General features: G+C 40.0%; 1 pseudogene; it reads right to left on the reverse strand.

Annotated features, from left to right (window-relative positions):
* Positions 1 to 1,448: 1,448 nt before the first annotated feature.
* On the reverse strand, positions 1,449 to 1,548 carry LOC137207271 (U6 spliceosomal RNA; annotated as a pseudogene).
* Positions 1,549 to 14,405: the final 12,857 nt, after the last annotated feature.

Raw genomic sequence — 14,405 nt, forward strand, 5'->3', positions numbered from 1 at the left:
ATTCAATTATTTCTCACATTTATTTGTGCCTACTCTGTGTAAGACATCATGCTGGAACTGTAGGCTGTACAAAGTAGGTCCGTGCCCTCTCGGGTCCTAAAGACTGAAGGTGGAGATAAATCTCCATGAAAAGATAGCTAAATAACCAACAATGTGGATTCCATTGCCCTGTATTTTTTTGTTGGTTGAATGAGCAAAATTGTAAAGTTAGGCACCCAACTTCTGAAACGTGTTTACCCTACTGCTCCACCAGAGAAGGAGGATACAAAGGAAGGGCAAGATGTTTATTGTAACTTGATATTTATAGATGTATGATAGGTATTTTAGTAGGTCCTCTGGAATATATCATCCTTTGAACAGAGTGTAACTATTGCAGTTTTCTCTGAGTACCTGTAAAATTTGAAACTTACCAAACCCAAGGACCAATTAAAATTATTCTGGAAGACAAAGACTTGCACAAAACAAACAAAACCAGCCATCAATAAAAAGCAGTATGATATGAGCTAAAAGATGGTGCAGAAAATAAATATTCTCAGAACTCAGAAAAGAGAAAAGATTTCTAGACAGAGAGAACTTCACCCAGGTGGTAGAATTTGAAAAGGGAGCTGACAGCTAAATAGAAAAAGTTACATATTCTGATAATGATGTAGTCTCAATACACCAACCTCCAGGCCACAAAAGTTGCCTAGAATTTTTAAGGGTGTCTACATATGAGAACACACTTGGTACCCCTTTTCTCCCTAAAAAATAATTGATCTGCCAAAGAGGTTTGAAAGGAAGCAGGGATACTAAAAATAGGACCACAAGATTGACAGGTAGTTCTTTTGGAAATGCAGTCCGTTCTTGCTGAATGCAAACCTTATAGAGTTCCCACTTGAAATCCATATTCTAAATGAAATATCACACATACCAGGACAGCCCACTATCTCACCAGTATTCATTTCCCTCGTAGCTCCTTAAGGCTGCAATGCAGTTACCATTTTTAGGTAAATTAGCTTATTTTTACAACAGTTTGTGAGTGTTGTTTCATCAGAACACAACTGCCTGAGGCACACACAGATGAACATTTTCTCACTCAGCAGCAAGGAATGGAACATTGATGCTGAGGAAAGAAAACGAAACTGTAGGGGAAAAAGTGTGCCTCCAGTGAGGAGGAGGGAAGAAGAAGGAAACTAACATGTATGTAGTGCTATCCGTGCCAGATACTGTGGTAGCACAGTGGGAACAAGATGAACAAGGCAAATCTTTGTTCTGGAAAGAAACTAGTAGAGGAGGTGTATATACAAGAAACTAGTAGAGGAGGTGTATATACAAATAATTGTAATGCAAGTTAGAAAGTTCTAAGTTCCATAAAAGAACTTTTTTTTTAAAAGGAATGTTAGAATTTATTTAATTGGCTCTGGGCCTAAAGGACGTAGACACATTATAATTCTCTCGAGACAGATTTGAAAAATATGGAACGCTTCACAAATGTGCATGTCATCCTTCCACAGGGGCCATGCTAATCTTCTCTGTATCGAAAAGAACTTTTTTCCCCTTTTTAAAGGACTGGGGCGCTTAAAAGAGGGATAGTTGAATTGCAACATGTTGGACCAGGGAAAGTTCATGAGAAATGGGGCCTTGAAGACTGAGTGGTTAGTTTTGGACATGTGGGAATGGGGAACATTCTAGGCACAAAGAACAACATAAGCACAAGTGTGCTCAGAATGAGCAGGCAGTCCAGTTTAGCTGTGGCCATGTGGCATTTATGTTATCCAGAACTCCTGGTTGCAAGTGACAGAAACTTACCACCTGAATTTGCCTGGCAAAGTAAAGGAGAAGAATTAGCTTAAGGAATCCAAAAAATTGTTGACCAGTCAACATAAAGTGGTGGGGGCAGTAAGCAGAGGCTTCAGGAACTTCAGCACCATCAGAATTCTCTTGCTTCGTCTTTGCTTCCCTTGTTGCATTGGCTTCAGTTTCTTTCAAGACTGGCTTTCTTTATATATTAGGAAATACAGCACCCCCAAGTTTTACATCTTACTATTGCCACCATTAGAAAGGGACTACCACTCTTAATTCAAGCTTGAAATTAAGGGGAAAAGAAGTGCTAATTGGCCAGGCTGGGATCAGTGCTCATCCCTACAACAATCCCAGGGGCCCAAGAGGAAGGGCAGGGCACACCATAAATGTACACCATTGTATTCTCTGATGGTTTGAGAAGAAGTGGGAGATGGGTCTGGAAAAGCAGTTGAGTCTTGTAAGGCTGTGCTCTGGGAGTTGGAAGGACTGAAGTTGGCATGTGTACAAGGGGCAGATCGGGTGATCAGGAAGGGGAGGAGATGTTTTGGCCCAAAATTATGGTGAACATTCACTGGATTATCAGGTTAAATCAGGGTTGAAACTTTTGTCATTGTTCAAAGTGATTAGTGTTCTGTCATTTCAATCAAGATGTAAAACATAGAGGGTCTCTTACACTGACATTGCACAGCAAGACCTGGAATCCTTCTTCAGCCTTCTAGCTGGGTGACTTTAGGTGGATATCTTAACCCAACTGAGCCTGAATTTCTTCACTGAAAAATAATAGTATAATGACAGCTAACATCTATTGAATCTAGATGTTCTAAGCACATTTCAAATCTATTTCATTTAATCCTCAAGTCAACCCTACAGGGCTCTATAAATCTGCAATAGTAATCCCCACTCACAGGATTATTGTAAAGATTAAAGAAACTGGTAAGATGCAGAGCCCATTTGCCTGGCGCACAGCCAGCACTCAATACACCGTTATTTTTAATTATCTGTTTCCCAGAAAGGGAAACTCCCCTCATTTCCTGATTGCCTTGGGCACCAAAAGCTAATACTTTGAGAAAACAAAAACAAATGGAAGGGAAGAACTCTAAGACCCCTTGTCTCTGACATAGAGCCAGTTAGTTAGGCTTGACTTAATAGGGGCTAAAATAGGCCAGGAAGACAAATACTACAAAATACTAGAAAGTAGGATATTGAGAAATGTGGTTGCGGAATGCCAACTGAATGAGATTGGGGTAAGTTTCCCTTTCTTTCTTTTTAAAAGGATAAAACTACCCCCAAAAGTTTCATCTGTATAGCTGATCTAAAGAGCCATTTGAAGTTGCTCTTCTCTTTGACCTGAATGCTATCAAACGACTGGGATTATTCAACCAAGGGAAGGAAATAACATTCACTGAGAAAAACCAATGTGCTTGGGCCGTCTGCTGAGCTCTTTAGATAACATCTTTTACTTCCACTGCCACCCAGTAAGGTGAATATCTTCTCTGCATTATACAGATAAGAAAACTGAGGCTGAGAGTTTCGAAGTGACCTGGTACAGGTCACCAGCTAGTAAGTAGCAAGGCTGGAATTCAAACACAGTTCTGTCTGACTTCAGAGTCAAGAATACAAAATAGTAAGTCCCACTTCCTTACCAGGGAGAGATACTCAAGGCATGGGTACTACCGAAACCTGAGAAAACTGGTGAACTAATAGGCAGTTCTCAACTTCTCTTTCCTCTACCCTTTCTCCCATGGCCATCCCTCTCGCTTACCTTTGACAGCACCTGGGCTCCAGACTGCAGGCTGCAAGCTCTTCCCAAAGACTCTCTTCTCAAAATGTATTGTGTCTGTCTTCTCCTACTCTTTACCATATCGATATTGTGTCCTCAAGCGTGCTCATCCCTCTAGTTAACACATTTGCATTCTAAACTGGACTTCCTGGGAGTATTGCACCAATATCAAGATATAAATCAAATGACAGAAATTTCAGAACCATGAAGAGGGGGATGGGTCAGAGCAGAGACAAGTAGGCCTCTGAGAGCTCCCCAAGTTGTACCACATAGCCCTTCATCCCACTCCACACCCCAGCTGTGGGTTCCCCGAAAGCTGAGCCTGGGCCTGTCATGTGCAGTGCCTGGAAATCAATAAATACATAATGAATGAATAAATGAAAGGTCCCTGAAACACATGACTGCCCCTTACTTCGGACCACCCCATCAAATGTGCCAGCTGTTCCAGGTGACAGGATCTTTCTGTTTGTTTGTTTTGTTTTGTTTTGTTTTGTTTTTGCGGTACGCGGGCCTCTCACTGTTGTGGCCTCTCCCGTTGCGGAGCACAGGCTCCGGACGCGCAGGCTCAGCGGCCATAGCTCACGGGCCCAGCCGCTCCGCGGCATGTGGGATCTTCCCGGTCCGGGGCACAAACCCGTGTCCCCTGCATCGGCAGGCGGACTCTCAACCACTGCGCCACCAGGGAAGCCCCCCAGGTGACGGGATCTTTATCCTCCCTTGGCAGAACATTCCTTCCCATACCCTCCCTCAGTGAGCTCTGCCAACCCTCAAACAAGGTCACAATGGACCGTGTCTTAGTGGATGACGATGGACCGCACCATTATGAAATATGGAATAAAGCTTTCTAGAGCACGGAGAGAATGAACAACAGGTTTGCCTGTGTGTGGCAGTGAATGTGAGTTACTGCAGACAGTCGAAGCAATCACCAAAAATCCAACAAAACCATCATTTTTTTTGAGAAATATTCAACAAAGAGTAGTCAAGATCCTTTTGAGGATCTACACATATGTGGATGGACTCCTGGTTACAAACCAAAGTAGTAGAAATAAAAAGGTACTTTATTGGTTCATATAACTGAAAATTTCATGGATATACCAATCTTCAGAAATGGCTAGATTCAGGTAGTCACACAAGATCATCTTGGACTTTATGTCTCACATTCTGTCTCTAGACCCTGCATTCTTCTGGGATGGCTTCATTCCCAAAGTAGCTCTCTGTGCATAGAAAGAATCATGGCACCTAGCAGGCCAGACTTATATGTTGTCCTTAGAACTGTTTAAAACAAAACAAACAAAAACTGCAAAATAAAACACCAAATTAAAAAACAAATGAAACCCAAAAATGCATAGCACAAACTAAGGTGAACATTCATGTCACCACCATCAGATCAAGAAATAGAATCTTGCCATCTACTCCAGAAGCCCCATCCATGGGCCCCTTCCCAATCACAACCCTCCCCAGATCCTGATTTTTATAATAATCACCCTAATGTACATCCCTAACCTGGACTTTAGTCTTGCCCATTCTCCAAGTTAATACATTCCCAATCTCTTTCAACCCATATCTCTCCCTTTATCCCTTTACTGTACCCAATCTGTTGAAGAATGCTTTTGACTTGTACAACTTCCCAGTCTAGATTTTACTGATTGCATATTCTTGGTGCAATTCGACATGTTTCTCTGTCCCTTAAATTTCCTGCAAATATGTAGCTGCATCCAGAGACTGGATTAGACTCAAGTTTGGTCCCTTTGGCAAGACCACAGGAAGCACACAATGCCTTTTTAAGATCTTAACATCTACTGATTCCTAATGTCCATATCTACTAATTCACTGAGGGCAGCTAAATGATGATGTTCTAATCCAAGAATTACCAAACTATGGCCTATAGGCCAAACCTGTCAAACTTCCCATGTTTTTATAAATAAAGTTTTATTGTCAGGAAGTGACAGGCCTGGAAAGCCAAATTCCATCTCTTTGTATGCAGCAGGCTTCCGGTCCCCTCTGAGGTCCTGGAATCTCCCTGGGACCAGATTAGGGTACAGGTTGCCAAAAGTCACAGAATATACAGAATTTCATCCTTCTCCTTGAGATATCAAGGACTCTCCCTTCACTCTCTCTGCTTCCAGCTATCCCACACTGGAATAATTAGCCTCTCTCCCTTCTTCTAGAATCCCCTCCAAGGAACTCAAACTTTTGGAAACCGAACCTAGGACAGGGACTTCCCTGGCGGTGCAGTGGATAAGACTCTGTGCTCCCAATGCAGGGGGCCCGGGTTCAATCCCTGGTCAGGGAACTAGATCCCACATGCATGCTGCAACTAAGAGTTCGCAAGCCACAACTAAGGAGCCTGCAAGCCACAACTAAGGAGCCCACCTGCTGCAACTAAGACCCAGCGCAACCAAATAAGTAAATAAATAAATACTCAAAACAAAACAAAACAAAAAATAGATGTCTTCAAACCTAGGACAGCAGGCTGCCTTAGGTAACTTCTTCTTGCAGCCCCATAGCTCAAACTTCCTCTGAGGCAGGAAACCCAAAGCCTGTCTACCTGCTTAGAAGAGGGGGGGAAAGTCCCAAGAATAAACAAACAAATGGCTTTTATTCTTTCTAATTTTTCCACAACAGCCAAAGCAAAATACAACAACTCAATAAATTTTCCTGCCATAACTTCTTTGCTACTATATACAAAAGAAAGGGTTATCTGTTTATTCCATATCTTTATGAATCCCCTTTTCTTGCAAATAATGGAAAAATCATTCAAATTTGCTGAAGGAAAATGGGGACTCTATTAAAAGGACCCAAGGGCAGAAGTAGCATGGCCCCGCTCATGAGGAATGAGAGCCACGACCGGGACAGCTGCTCTGAGCACCTGTCAGACCTCACAGTATCCCCACCCTGCCTCTTGTTTTGCATTTGCTCCATTCTCCATTCTTTGCAAACCACCTCTTCTTGTTTATTGTCCCCATGGCAGAAAGCAGCATCCTGTGGCTCCCAATTCTATCTCTTCTCAGTTCAAGAGGCCAGCAGATATTCATTTGTATCTCTCAAAGGCCAAAATTTCTAGATGAACAAATCCGCTGGCTTCACCTCTGGAGTTTGCAGACTTTCCTTCCACTTATCTCTTATTGGCCAAAACTTATTCACATGACCACACCTAGCTGTAAGGGAGACTGGGTTATGTGGTCTCTAACTGAGTGGTCATAGGCTCTGTGGGATCTATTACTAAAAGGAAGAAAGGGAAAATAGCTACTAGAGATAGTTAGCTGCCTCTGCCACATAGTCCATATCAAATGCTTAGTTGTTTAAGTCAAAGATGGGTGTGGCACCTCCTGGAGATAAGACCAAAGAAAATGATAGATCTAGCTCATGCAGGGAGCTATAACCTGTAAAGAAAGAGAAACTGATGCCAACAGGAAACAGACCTGATACCTTCTTTTTGTAGAACAGATTCACAAAAATGGGATTCTCACATCAATTTTTTAAACAGCTTTATTGAGATATAATTGACATATAACATTGTGGAAGTTTAAGGTGTACAATGTATTGATTTGATACACTCATATACTACAATATTATTCAGCCATAAGAAGGAAATCCTGCCATTTGCAACACATGGATGGACCTTGAGGATGTTATACTAAGTGAAATTAATCAGACAAAGAGAGACAAATACCGTGTGATCTCATATGTGGAACTGTGGACAAAGAATGTCACCTGCTGTTTCAGTAAACAAAGGATGTTGCAACCATAAAGCCATCAGCCACTGCATTCGCCCCTGTTGGTGCACTCTGAGGGGAATTCAGGATGGAGAAAAACAGGATACTGGCTCTAGATAGTTAAGGTGCATATCAAAGGAATAATTTCAATAAGTCCAGACTCTTTCATCTTCCCATACAAAGAAAAGCACTAAAATCTTAACTTGAGATGTCAGTTTTTGTTACTAGCAGTAATCTTTTAATGTTCAACTACATGTTTTATTTTTGGGTTTTTTTTGACTTTTTTGTTTTTTCCAGTGAAAACTCCTATATATCCTGGCTTCTCCCTTACCTCTTTAGAACAGTTCCTCAGAGCTATCTGAGAGGCTGTTTCCTGGGCTATAGTCCTCAGTAAAGCCCCAAATAAAACATAATTCTCAACTATTAGGATGTGCTTTTTTTTCACATTGGATTTTAGATTAGAAAGAATCTAAAAAAGCCTAACTTACAGAAACATAGCATAGAATGTTGTCTACCAGGGAATGGGGGTGGAAGGGTGAGAGGAAAGTGGTGATGTCTGTCAAAGGGTACAAACTTCCAGTTAGAAGATGAATAAATTCTGGGGATGCAGAATTGCCAAAGTAATCCTGAGGAAAAAGAACAAAGCAGAGGCATAACGCTTCCAGGCTTCAGGAAATACTGCAAAGCTACAGTAATTAAAACAGCATGGTATTTTAATGGATCAATGGAACAGAATAGACAGCCCAGAAATAAACCCACACACCTACTGTCAATTAATCTTCAACAAAGGAGGCAAGAATGTAAAATGCAGAAAAGACAGCCTCTTCAGCAAGTGGTGTTGGGAAAGCTGTACGGCCACATGTAAATCAATGAAGTTAGAACACACCCTCACAGCATACACAAAAATAAACTCAAAATGGCTTAAAGACTTAAATATAAGACATGATACCATAAAACTCCTAGAAGAGAACATAGGCAAATATTCTCTGACATAAATTGTACCAGTGTTTTCTTATGTCAGTCTCCCAAGGCAATAGAAATTTAAAAAAAAATAAACAAATGGGACCTAATCAAACTTAAGCTTTTGTACAGCAAAGGAAACCATAAACAAAACTAAAAGATTAGAAGATATTTGCAAATGATGTGACCAACAAGGGCTTAATTTCTAAAATATACAAACAGCTCATATACCTGATAACAACAACAAAAATCAAAAAATGGGCAGAAGACCTAAATAGACATTTCTCCAAAGAAGACATACAGATGGCCAACAGGCAGATGAAAACATGCTCAACATTGCTAATTATTAGAGAAATGTAAATCAAAACTACAATAAAGTACCACCTCACATTGGTCAGAAGGGCCATCATTAAAAAGCCTGCAAATAACAAATGCAGGAGAGAATGTGGAGAAAAAGGAACCTTTCTACACTGTTGGTGGGAATGTAAATTGGTGCCGCCACTATGGAGAAGAGTATGAAGGTTCCTTAGAAAAGTAAAACTAGAGTTACCATATGATCCAGCAATCCCACTCCTGGGCATATATCCAGACAAAACTATAATTCAAAAAGATACACGCACCCCTATATTCACAGCTGCACTATTCACAATAGCCAAGATACCGAAACAACCTAAATGTTCATTGACAGATGAACGGATAAAGAAGATGTGGTACATATATACAATGGAATAGTACTCAGCCATAAAAAAGAATGAAATAATGCCATTTGCAGCAACATGGATGGACCTAGAGATTATCCTACTAAGTGAAGTAAGTCAGAAAGAGAAAGACAAATACCACATGATATCACTTCTATATGGAATCTAAAACATGACACAAATGAACTTATTTATGAAACAGAAACAGACTTACAGACAGAAAACAAACTTACAGTTACCAAAGGGGAAATTGTGTAGGGGAGTGATAAATTAGGAGTTTGGGATTAGCAGATACAAACTACTTTTTATAAAACAGATAAACAACAAGGTCCTACTGTATAGCACAGGGAACTATATTCAATATCCTGTGATAAACCATATGAAAAAGAATATTGGGGCTTCTCTGGTGGTGCAGTAGTTAAGAATCTGCCTGCCAGTGCAGGGGACATGGGTTCAAGCCCTGGTCCAGGAAGATCCCACATGCCACGGAGCAACTAAGCCCGTGCGCCACAACTACTGAGCCTGTGCTCTAGAGCCCGCGAGCCACAACTACTGAGCCCAAGTGCCATAACTACTGAAGCCCATGCACCTAGAGCCCGTGCTCCACAATAAGAGAAGCCACAGCAATGAGAAGCCCACACACCGCAACGAAGAGTAGCCCCCGCTCGCTGCAACTAGAGAAAAGCCCAAGCACAGCAACAAAGACCCAGCGCAGCCAAAAAAAAAAAAAAAAGAATATATATGTATATATATACATGTATACATAATATACATATATAACTGAATCACTTTGCTGCACACTAGAAACGAACACATTGTAAATCAACTATATTTCAATTTTTAAAAACGTTCCCCCCACAAAAGAAATGGTAATTATATGATGCAATGAAGGTGTTCTCAGATCAATTTTAATCCATATTGCTAGATTATTTTCCCAAAATGTCATAATAATTCCCATTTCTATCAGCTGATCATGAGGGTGCCTCTTTCCCCAATCTAAGAAGCACTGCATGTGATCAGTGCTTTCAAGTTTTACCAATCAAATGGATGAAAGACGGTGTCTCACTGTTCTGATACACATCTCCCTAACTAGAAGTAAGTTTGCATTTCATCTCAGTTTGAAGCAGGGTAAGTATATTTCCTGTTTGTTGCTTTGGCCATGACCTCAATGCACAGTGGTTTGTGGAGTCCTTTTAACCCACCTCCGTTTGCAAGGCCTGAGACTGAGCACAATTTTACCTCTCAGGCTCAGCAGCTGCACTGCTCCCTGTACATTTGTGCAGCCCTCCTGGAAAACAATTTGCCAAAATGAGTTGTTCTCACCTTTAACCCAGCAACCCCTCTTCTGGGAATCTGTCTTATAGAAATAAACTAACCTATAGAGAAAACTATTTGCACAAAAAAATGTTCATTTCAGCATTATTTATAATGAGGAATTTTAATAGCAATCTAAGTAGCCAACAGTATTTGACAAGGGTTAGGCAAACCATAGTATGCTGAAATCCTAAATCTATTAAAATGATCATTATGAAGACTATGAAATGATGTACCAATTACTCATGATATAAAATATAGATAGAGGATGGCTCCTGATTTTGCATGCCCAACACCTCATGTTTGTTAAAGGAACTGCCCCTCCCCCTGGTTGTATAGCAATCACACTGTTTCTTCCAATCCCTTCCGGTAGGAGTGGGCAAGTGACACCAGCCCAGACAATCATGATACCCTTTTCCCCTACCCACAACGGTTTGTCCAGGGGAAATGCATGTGGCCCATGGAAGGCCAATCAGAGTCTCAGCATGACATTTGGTACATGGATACTTTGACTTCCTCTCCGATCAAGAGCTGTTAAGGACCACAGAAGCGTCACCATGCTGTTGGCCATTCTTCCCACATGAAGAGAACTCCCTGGATACTGAAGCCACACAGAAGAAAGCAGAGCCAGGGCATGGAGATACACAGGACCCTAACAACATCACTTGAACACATGAATCTAGCTATTCCAATAGCCAGTACCCTTCCCAGTTACTGAACCAACAAATTTCCTTTTTTTTTTAACCTAAGCTATTTTGAGTTGGGTTTTGGTTACTTCCAACCAAGAATCTTGACTAACAAAATGGGTATATGAAAACAAGACTGGAAGGGAATGCACAAAAGAATTATTGTGTTAGGGTGAAGGAATTACGGGAGTTTTCCTCTACACTTTCTATACTGTTTGTAATGTTACATTATTTTTAAAATTTCAAAAAAATTATTTAAGAAAAAAAAAAGCAGTCTACTTCTTGGGGCCCACTGCAGCTGAAAATGATCATATTCATGGTCCACATATATGTAGATTAGGAGATCAGAGAAGTTTTTTACAAACTTGCCCAAGGGCACACAGCTGAGGGGCCGAGATGCAAACTCAGATCTGCCTCCTCCAAAGCCAATGCTAAAAATCAAACCTCTTCCTTATTCAAAGGGGAAATGTCATGGGCATAAGTGTAAAGAAAATATATAATTATTCCACTGTATTTGGTAACACTCTTGTAATAGTTGACACTTTAGAAAATTAATTTTTATTATATAGTATTCATTTCAGTTTTATCATATATATTATATTCATTTCCTATTGCTGCTATAACAAATTACCACAAATTCAGTGGCTTGAAACAACTTACATTTTTTTTCACATCTTTATTAGAGTATAAATGCTTTACAAGGTTGTGCTAGTTTCTGTTGTACAACAAAGTGAATCAGCTATATGTATACATATATACCCGTATGCCCTCCCTCTTGCGCCTCCCTCTCACCCACCCTATCCCATCCCTCTAGGACATCACAAAGCATCGAGCTGGTCTCCTTGTGCTATGCAGTAGCTTCCCACTAGCCATCCATTTTACATTTGGTAGTGTATATGTCAATGTTGCTCTCTCACTTCAGCCCAGCTTCCCCTTCCCGCCCCGTGCCCTCAAGTCCGTTCTCCACATCTGCGTCTTTACTCCTGTCCTGCCACTAGATTCATCAGTACCGCTTTTTTATATTTATTTTTTATTATTGTTTATGTAATTCCATATATATGAGTTAGCATATGGTATTTGTTTTTCTCTTTCTGACTTACTTCACTCTGTATAACAGACTTCAGGTCCATCCAACTCACTACAAATAACTCAATTTTGTTCCTTTAAATGGCTGAGTAATATCCTATTGTATATATGTGCCACATCTTCTTTATCCATTCATCTGTCGATGGACACTTAGGTTGCTTCCATGTCCTGGCTATTGTAAATATGCTGCAATGAACACTGTGGAGCATGTATCTTTTTGAATTATGGCTTTCTCAGGGTATATGCCCAGTAGTGGGATTGCTGGGTCATATGGTAGTTCATTTTTAGATTTTTAAGTAACCTCGGTACTGTTCTCCATAGAGGCTGTATCAATTTACATTCCCACCAAAAGTGCAGGAGAGTTCCCTTTTCTCCACACCATCTCCAGCATTTATTGTTTCTAGATTTTTTTTAACAGCTTTATTGGAGTATAAATGCTTTACAATGGTGTGTAAGTTTCTGCTTTATAACAAAGTGGATCAGCTATACATACACATATATCTCCATATACCCTCCCTCTTGCGTCTCCCTCCCACCCTCCCTAGCCCACCCCTTTATGTGGTCACAAAGCACCGAGCTAATCTCCCTGTGCTATGTGGCTGCTTCCCACCAGCTATCTATTTTACATTTGGTAGTGTATGTATGTCCATGCCACTCTCTCACTTCGTCCCAGCTTACCATTCCCCCTCCTCGTGTCCTCAAGTCCATTCTCTACATCTGCATCTTTATTCCTGTCCTGCCCCTAGGTTCTTCAGAACCTTATTATTTTTTTTTGAGATTCCATATATATGGGTAGTACAGTCATTTTCACAATATTGATTCCTCCCATCCAGGAGCATGGTATATCTCTCCATCTGTTTATGTTATCTTTGATTTCTTTCATTAGTGTTTTATAGTTTTCTGAGTAGAGGTCTTTTGCCTCCTTAGGTAGGTTTGTTCCTAGGTATTTTATTCTTTTTGTTGTGATGGTAAATGGGATTGTTTACTTAATTTCTCTTTCTGATCTTTCATTGTTAGTGTATAGGAAAGCAAGGGATTTCTGTGCATTAATCTTGTATCCTGCAAACTTACCAAATTCATTGATTACTTCTAGTAGTTTTCTGGTGGCATCTTTAGGATTTTCTCTGTACAGTATCATGTCATCGGCAAACAGTGACAGCTTTACTTCTTCTTTTCCAGTTTGTATTCCTTTTATTTCTTTTTCTTCTCTGATTGCTATGGCTAGGACTGACAATACTGTGTTGAATAATAGTGGCAAGAGTGGACATCCTTTTCTTGTTCCTGATCTTAGAGGAAATGCTTTCAGTTTTTCACCATTGAGAATGATGTTTCCTGTGGGTTTGTCATATATGGCTTTTACTATGTTGAGGTTTGTTCTCTCTAAGCCCACTTTCTGGAGACTTTTTATCATAAATAGGTGTTGAATTTTGTCAAAAGCTTATTCTGCATCTATTAAGATGATCATATGGTTTTTCTCCTTCAATTTGTTAATATGGTGTATCACATTGATTGATTGGTGTATATTGAAGAATCATTGCATCCCTGGGATAAATCCCACTTGATCATGTTGTATGATCCTTTTAACGTGTTGTTGGATTCTGTTTGGTAGAGTTTTGTTGAGGATTTTTGCATCTATATTCATCAGTGATATTGGTCTGTAATTTTCTTTTTTTGTAGTATCTTTGTCTGTTTTTGGTATCAGGGTGATGGTGGCCTCGTAGAACAAGTTTGAGAATATTCCTCCCTCTGCAATTTTTTGGAAGAGTTTGAGAAGGATAGGTGTTAACTCTTCTCTAAATGTTTGATAGAATTCGCCTGTGAAGCCATCTGGTCCTGGACGTTTGTTTGTTGGAAGATTTTTAATTACAGTTTCAATTTCATTACCTGTGATTGGTCTGTTTATATTTTCTAATTCTTCCTGGTTCAATCTTGTACTTTTCCAAGAATTTGTCCATTTCTTCCAGGTTGTCCATTTATTGGCATACCATTGCTTGTAGTAGTCTCCTATGATTTTTTTGTATTTCTGTGGTGTCCACTGTAACTTCTTGTTTTTCATTTCTAATTTTATTGATTTGAGTCCTCTCTCTTTTTTTCTTGATGAGTCTGGCTAAAGGATTTTCAATTTTGTTTATCTTCTCAAAGAACCAACATTTAGTTTTATTGATCTTTGCTATTGTTTTCTTCATTTCTATTTCATTTATCTCTGCCCTCATCTTTATGATTTCTTTCCTTCTATTAACTTTAGGTTTTCTTTTGTTCTTCTTTTTCTAGTTGCTTTAGGTGTAAGTTTGGATTGCTTATTTGAGATTTTTCTTGTTTCTTGAGGTGAGCTTGAATTGCTATGAACTTCCTTCTTAGAACTGCCTTTGCTGCATCCCATAGG

The sequence above is a fragment of the Pseudorca crassidens genome, chromosome 1, assembly GCF_039906515.1.
Source record: "Pseudorca crassidens isolate mPseCra1 chromosome 1, mPseCra1.hap1, whole genome shotgun sequence".
NCBI lineage: Eukaryota > Metazoa > Chordata > Mammalia > Artiodactyla > Delphinidae > Pseudorca > Pseudorca crassidens.